This window comes from Watersipora subatra, chromosome 3 (assembly GCF_963576615.1).
Source record: "Watersipora subatra chromosome 3, tzWatSuba1.1, whole genome shotgun sequence".
Taxonomy (NCBI): domain Eukaryota; kingdom Metazoa; phylum Bryozoa; class Gymnolaemata; order Cheilostomatida; family Watersiporidae; genus Watersipora; species Watersipora subatra.
Window position 1 is genome coordinate 51,078,486 of NC_088710.1, and position 7,994 is coordinate 51,086,479.

Consider the following 7,994-nt stretch of genomic DNA (forward strand, 5'->3'; position numbering starts at 1 on the left):
GGATTGGTTAAAGTAAATTATTAGCAAAATCTTTGGAGAATGAATTACAACCGAGCAATCCCACCACTGCAATGTCTTAAGTAAGAATTAACGAAATAGTCTTCTCTGAAGAGCAGTTTATGTACAGTATTGAATGATTGCTGCAGTTTGCACAATTTTGTTGGGACATGAAAACCTGTATGTTTTTATTTGCAACTAGTTTAACTCCTGGGTGTTACAGTTTTATTTCAATGCTGTCAACATTTGTACCGCTATTATCCATATCATTTGATACTATGTACAAGTAATTTGGACGGTAGTACCTAAACTCTTCATCCCGGTTCCGATGCCGATTCGTTTTGTAATGTAAAATAAAGACATGATTCATCTGGTGCTAAGTTACAAGACTGTTTATAAATAGTGCATTTTCATGAATATTATTGTGTATGTTCGCATTATTACATTAATGCGAACATACACAATTTTGTTGAACAAGTAGATTAAAAAACCAGGTGTATATATTGAAAAGAAGCAAGTAATTTAATGTCTCAGGGTTCTCCAACTGTTCTAGATTATAAAAGATACAGTTAGGTTTATTATCACAATTCATCAAGAAAACAATAGAATCTAGATGACGATAGATCTATGAATAAGCTCGCACGTGCTGATAGGCCAACATTAATTATGATCATGAACAGCGAGAATTGTATCCTGACTTTTTCAGTGTAAGCGAGCGTATCAGACAAATCTGAGGTCAAGCGTTTGATTAGGGAATAAGAAATCATCAATAATATAGCTGGAAGGCATGACCAGCATGTTAGTAAGCAATTCAACTAACAGTCTTTATCTTGGATTATTATCAAGTAGGTCTTTCATTTCTGCTAGGCATCGCAGTAGCATTCATTAGAGCTAGAGATGAGTGTTTCATGGTAGAAATAATGCTAATCAAACTTACTTAAGAATTCACATTAAGGCAATCATGAGTGCTGCCAAATGTGACAAGCAAAGACTTATCGCTGTTTGGGACATCAGACGAGCAAGAAGGTAAATACATAATGTGTTACTTTTTTGCTTAATCCGTTGTTGTAGTAGCTGTTGACAGCTACTACTGTCAGTGTCAACAGCGTATTACCTGCGAACATAACAGTAGTGGCTGTTGACAGCTAATACTGTCATGCTCGAAAGTAATATTAACGCATTAACAGGTCAATTAACGCATTAACAAGTCAATTAACACATTTTTGTGTTGGTATGCAGAAAGGTTTACGCTTAAAATGAAGATTGGTAAAAGTAAATTATTAGTAAAATCTTCGAAGAATGAATTACAACCGAGCAATACCACCACTGCAATGTCTTTTAGGTAAGAAATAACGAAATAGTCTTCTCTGAAGAGCAGTTTATGTACAGTATTGAAGGATTGCTGCAGTTTGCACAATTTTGTTGAAACATGAAAACCTGTATGTTTTTATTTGCAACTAGTTCAACTAGTAGCAAACAGTGCAAGTGTCATGTTCGCGAGAGAAGCACAAGTACAAAGTTGTATTATAGAACTGATTGTCTCACCTAAACAATGTATGCATACTATCAAAGAATTCAAAGTCTGCATGTCTAAAAGGTTATAATGGAAAGCATTGTAATGACCAATCAGAGCTGTGCACGCTGTCGGAAGTAACTTACTAATAAAAAAATATTTAAGTATTAAACATCGATGGAACTTGAACTTCCTCTGTAACGTGTAAGCACATAGTTATACAGTGCAATGATTTGGCTTGACAGTGGATTTGTGTGGATAAAAAGAAATCTATGAAAATTCATTGAAACGAATGCACAAAATCTACTGATTGCAGATATATAGTTGTCACAATAAAGAGCAGCTTTATATCTTGAATACAGAACTTTAGTCATCGCCTGACGTCTAGGAAAATAATGCGTTGGATGCATTTGTAATAATTGGGTGCTTCAACTGTTGAGGATGCTGCTTTAACAGCAGAGTGTTATTTTCTGTACACAGAATATTACAGAGGGCGAATCGACTGCTTGTTTTCTGGCAAGCTTTGTAAATACAATCATCAGGAATTATATATTATAAAAATAAATATGCAGTTTTAAGATAACTCAGTAAATAAAATGTGGTGAAAAATAATGAATTAAGAAAAAATGAATAAAGAATTTTGGTGTTGCGTGTCAAAATTAGAGATGTTTACTCTGATTAAAAACTAATAAGGAATGAGACATTTAAAACTTGCATTGTTCAGCTCTATACAAGTTTATAACAAAAGCATTATTAAATTATTATACTGGCCATTCAATTATTTTTATTAATTAGTCTTTTTACAGACTGAACATGTGACGTTATGTCATTTGCTTTTATACACATTGAATTGAGATAACAAACCGATAACGCCAAGTGGTTGAAAAACTTTATTTCTCATGCAGAGTAAGTGCAAACCCACAGAAGTATGTTTAGCTGCCCATCTACTTATGAGCTATTAAAATATACTTGTCAAAAATTCTATATATGAAAATCAATTTTCGATAAAACGCTAGAGACACCAACTGGAAAGATATAAATGCTAAATTTCTAGATTTATTTGCATGTAAGTTTCTCCTTGAATAGTAAAAAGATGCATAATCAACATGGAATCACGATGCAGTAGTGAGGTTGTCCAACTGGATATTAAATGTGACAGTTATGTTGCAGCTGTTTGCGAATCGTTCATATTTTGTGGAGACTCGTGTTGATATCAGGATGTAAAATACATTTTATGCATATTATATATTATTATATTATATAATATGATATTTATTATGTCCCGATACTTTGCTCAAGGTTGCATGCAGAGCTGGTAGCAGAGCAAACACTGTAACTGCGTGCTATAACTGGTGGAGCTTCAAATAGGGCCTATTATGACTTGTGACTTCTGTCTAAATAATTTATACATTTCATTTGCTTTGTTCATCCTTTCATTGGGTATAAATTGTATATACTCTGCCTAAAAGTGTAAAAAATCCCAGCTTTCCCATATAACAATTGAAATTTTAACAAGCAATCCTAAAAGCAGCTAAGAAAAAAGATGCACGTTGTTAATCAATACTGCTCTATACTATACGCACCCACTACCTAGATAGCATCATAGACATATAATCAATAGCGGAGTCAATGAAACCGTAATGTAATGAATAGACTGAACGACGGGTTACTATAGCTAATTTATAGTTTACAATAGAAGTCACTTGTAATCACAGCTAACAATCTTTATAGCAGCTCAGCCCTATGAAAGGTATGATCATGTGGTTGGCATCACAGAGACTTTTAGTTGGTTGTTTTGATTTATGAACCTTTGCACACCAACGTTACTAGTAGTCACCCATTTTTATTGGTGTTGAAATAATTTAACACGGTTAGCCTTAAACAAATTTTTTTCCCAAAATTTAAATGTTGGACCGTGAAACAATACATATATATATAAATAAATATAAATAAATAAACAATATATATATATATATATATAAATAATATATATAATATATATATGTAATTATATATGTAATTATATATATGTAATTATATATATTACAATATATATATTGTAATATATTTATTACAATATATTGTAACATATATATAAAATATATATGTAATTATATGTATATATAATTATTTATATATATATGTAATTATATATACATACATGCATATGTTGCTAGCATTAATACACTAATGTTTGGAACCCATTCGGAATCTCAGACTCTGTTCTTATCTAAGTAATATGGAGTGAGAAACTTGGTACAATCCAGGAGTTTGGGTTTCCCTATAACATACTTCAAGCATTTTCAATACTTTTCTTTTGTTGTTGGTTAAATTTAAAATAAAATCTATAATTTTGAAGCTAGCTAGAAGTAGTGAAAGTGTAAAACATTCAAGGTCATGAATTGAACTTTAAGTCTATATGGGAAGAATCCTGGAATTGCTAACTGTGCGTGATATTCTATTAGAGTCAGTACAATGATATAGTAGAGAAGCACTTATAACCAGGAATCATATGCTAGATGTTTATGTATTGCTGGAAATCAGTCAAACCGGTACAAATATGCAGCTAAAACTAACTTATTTGAAGGTCTAACTTTGTTAGTACTCTTCCATCTTGCAATATGTCATAAACAGAGTCTCTCTTGTCCTACATGTTGACTTCTTTGCAAAAGCTACCAAAACAATTATTATCTGATGGATCTGTTGAGGTTGTGGCTTTTCTGCGCAAAGGTGAAGGCTGTTTGTTTTCTGTTTGTCTGTGCACTCACTACATACACATATTCCTTTATTATTATGCTTGTTTTATTTTTTCCTTTTTATTCTGTTTTCAAGATGCAAAAAACATCACATCTGTGTAGTCAATTAGGTATTTTTTTTAATTTTTTCCAAATATTTACACAAGCCTGACATTTAAACAACAGATAGCAGTAAATAAAAAAACAATGAAAAATAAACAAGAATATACATAGGGTTTTCAACTCACTGCAATTACATCCTTTTTACATCATGTGGTCGGTTTCGTTTCTCATTCTTGTTTTCCATTATTTTATGATCACACGAACTTATTTAATTCTGTACTATTTTAGTTTTGTGCAAATTTGTCTTGCCATTTTCACTTAGAATGTTGCATTTAGTTGCTTGTACCTATTGATTAAACCACAAGCCTATCTCATAGCCAACTCAGCCTATGATTCTTTGTGTATTTAAGCTAAGGCAATTATAAACTACCACAACTGCTCTCAACCCGCACACTGAGTTTATTGACGAATTATAAATCTGAAAGCTGAGCAAACGTAATGATTGTGAACACTTATTACATCTGTTAATAATTTTTGAAGGACTTATAAGCATACAGGGAATAGAGAGCCAAAGCATTCATACACTATATGGGCGAGCTTTGTAGGAATTGCATGTATTTATTATGACTTGTGCATGCAACCCAAAGGGCATCTAGGTTAACCCTCAAGACCCAAGTTACTTCTCTGCATGTATTTATTATTACTTGTGCATGCACCCCAGAGTGCATCTAGGTTAACCCTCAAGACCCAAGTTACTTCTTTGCGTGTCTTCATTATGACTTGTGCATGCACCCCAGAGTGCATCTAGGTTAACCCTCAAGACCCAAGTTACTTCTTTGCGTGTATTTATTATGACTTGTGCATGCACCCCAGAGTGCATCTAGGTTAACCCTCAAGACCCAAGTTACTTCTTTGCGTGTATTTATTATGACTTGTGCATGCACCCCAGAGTGCATCTAGGTTAACCCTCAAGACCCAAGTTACTTCTTTGCATGTATTTATTATGACTTGTGCATGCACCCCGAGTGCATCTAGGTTAACCCTCAAGACCCAAGTTACTTCTTTGCATGTATTTATTATGACTTGTGCATGCACCCCAGAGTGCATCTAGGTTAACCCTCAAGACCCAAGTTACTTCTTTGCATGTATTTATTATGACTTGTGCATGCACCCCAGAGTGCATCTAGGTTAACCCTCAAGACCCAAGTTACTTCTTTTCTTGTTTTGATTTTGGTATTTAAGCAGCAATAAATTATTTGTATAGTTAAGAATAACCTTGATTGGATTGTGTATAAAAGCTAAAGGAGGATTGTTATTGCTGCCAACTAGCTATATAAGCTGGTTGGGTTTATATAGGTTATATTATATAACCAGGGTCTACTTCCAGGTTCAGTATGATTGAGCACCTGGATGTTAATGATTATCTGAGAACAGCTCATGGATATACTAGAATATATATAATAATAAATAGGAATAGTAATACTAGAATATATATAATAATAAATAGGAATAGTAATACTAGAATATATATAATAATAAATAGGAATTGTATAGCTAGAATATTTATAATAATAAATAATAGTTGTAATACATGTACTAGAATATTTAGTCTGGGTTGACTTGCAATAGAAATTAGAGCACTGCTATGCGTAATTGATTTTATCATTTTTGTATATTCAATGGATTATTCTACAATTTTTAAAGAAATTAATTATATCGGTGCTGTTCAATATAAAAATGTTGCAATGAATCAATTAGGAATTAAGTCAATCATCGGCACTATGGTTCTACCGGCACTGGTGCACTATGCTTTTGCATAGTGCACTATGCATAGTGCACTATGCATAGTGCATTATGCATAGTGCACTATGCAGCATTAGACTAATTTAATTAGAAACACTGAGGAGTTATTTTCATTTTTTTCACTTATTCTCTTTTATTTTCATACAACTTCTTAAAATTGAGACATCTTCTTTACTCTAAAAAGTTTATGCAACATTCATGTAATTGTTTTTGGATTTGACATTTCCATCATTGCACATTTACACATTTCCAGACTAGCTGTGCTACCCGGCGTTGCCCGAGTATTAAAAATCAGCTTATAAACAATGAGAAGTAATGGAAGTTGCCTGCCACTTGCTATTAGCCTGGCAGATTGCCAATGGAAAATTTTAGCAAGCCAACTAATGACAATCACCAACTTATGCAATCACGCTGTGTGGTATGCAAAGCCGTTGGGTATGTGCTCGCATCTGGTGACCTATATTGGCATATTGGGTAGGTGGTCGGACTAGTGAACAGGAGAGTCTGAGATCAAATTTTCTTCGGTATGGATTGTTTATTCCAAGGTTTTAATAGCTTTAACCGGAATGCATACATATGGACATACTTTAAGAAATATATATATAGACTAGCTGTGCTACTGGGCGTTGCCCGGGTAATAAAAAAGTCTGGATGGAAAATTGATTCGTGTTCAACATATAACAACATTTCCCGTTCTAACTTTCAAACTACATATCATGAGAGAAGTGTTTTGTGTATTTGAAATAAATTAAGAGAAAAATAAAAATAACTGTAAAGGTTTTAAAACTTTGTCAAACGACTGTAACTTTCAAGCTATTAGCCTGGCACATTGCCAATGGAAAATTCCAGTAATCTGCTAGGCTTCTAATGCCGGTACTCCATGACGTTGCGCCATCATTGTTGTCCAGCTACAGTTATTCTAATAATAGCTATAGCCGGAATGCAGACAGACATATGGACATACTTTGAGAAATATATATATAGATTAAAAGCTACAATAGTCTGAATTTTAAATAGATTTTCACTAGTAGCTTACATACATACGAAAAATCCAAAAATTCAATTAACCCATAACATAATAAAATATTGAAAATTACTGATAATTAAAGGAAGACTCGAAACAAAAATAGCTGTACGCTGTATATACCGGCATATTAATACTGGTTCAACACTCATGGTTTGAAAATAGATTTCATGGATGGGTTTACCAAGTTGATATGATACAATATTACAGTTAAAATTCTGGGTTTTAATTTATGACTTTGCTTTTATAACTAAAAGTACACAATGTGGTGCTTTGCTGATAGTCAATACAGCTGTCATGGGAAGATATCTATTTACAGCATTTTATTAAAAACATCTTGCATGTAATATGAAGTGAAAATGCAGCAATAACTCCCTGCCTTGTAGATTTTAAACTGATGTATATTATATTGGTATATTACACTATACTTTATTATATTACATGATTATATACATATATCATATTATAACATAAAATATTCCGTTATATTATATTTCATAATATGTATAGCCTAATAAAACCTGACAAAAATGAACTGAATATGGGAAATACTCATGCTGAATACTATGTTGAATATTTATTACTGTTATCATTGACCTAATTAACTAAATTCAAAAAATAGTTGGATTTTTAATTTAGCTAATTAAACTTTTAAACCTAAAATGATATATTTTATAACCTGTAATGCTTATAAACTTAGATCAGCTATTCTTACTTTGCTGTTTGTTAATATTTAATAAATATGACACAGAGTATGACACAGAGTATGACACAGAGTATGACACAGAGTATGACACAGAGTATGACACAGTGTATGACACAGAGTATGACACAGAGATGACACAGAGGTGACACAGGA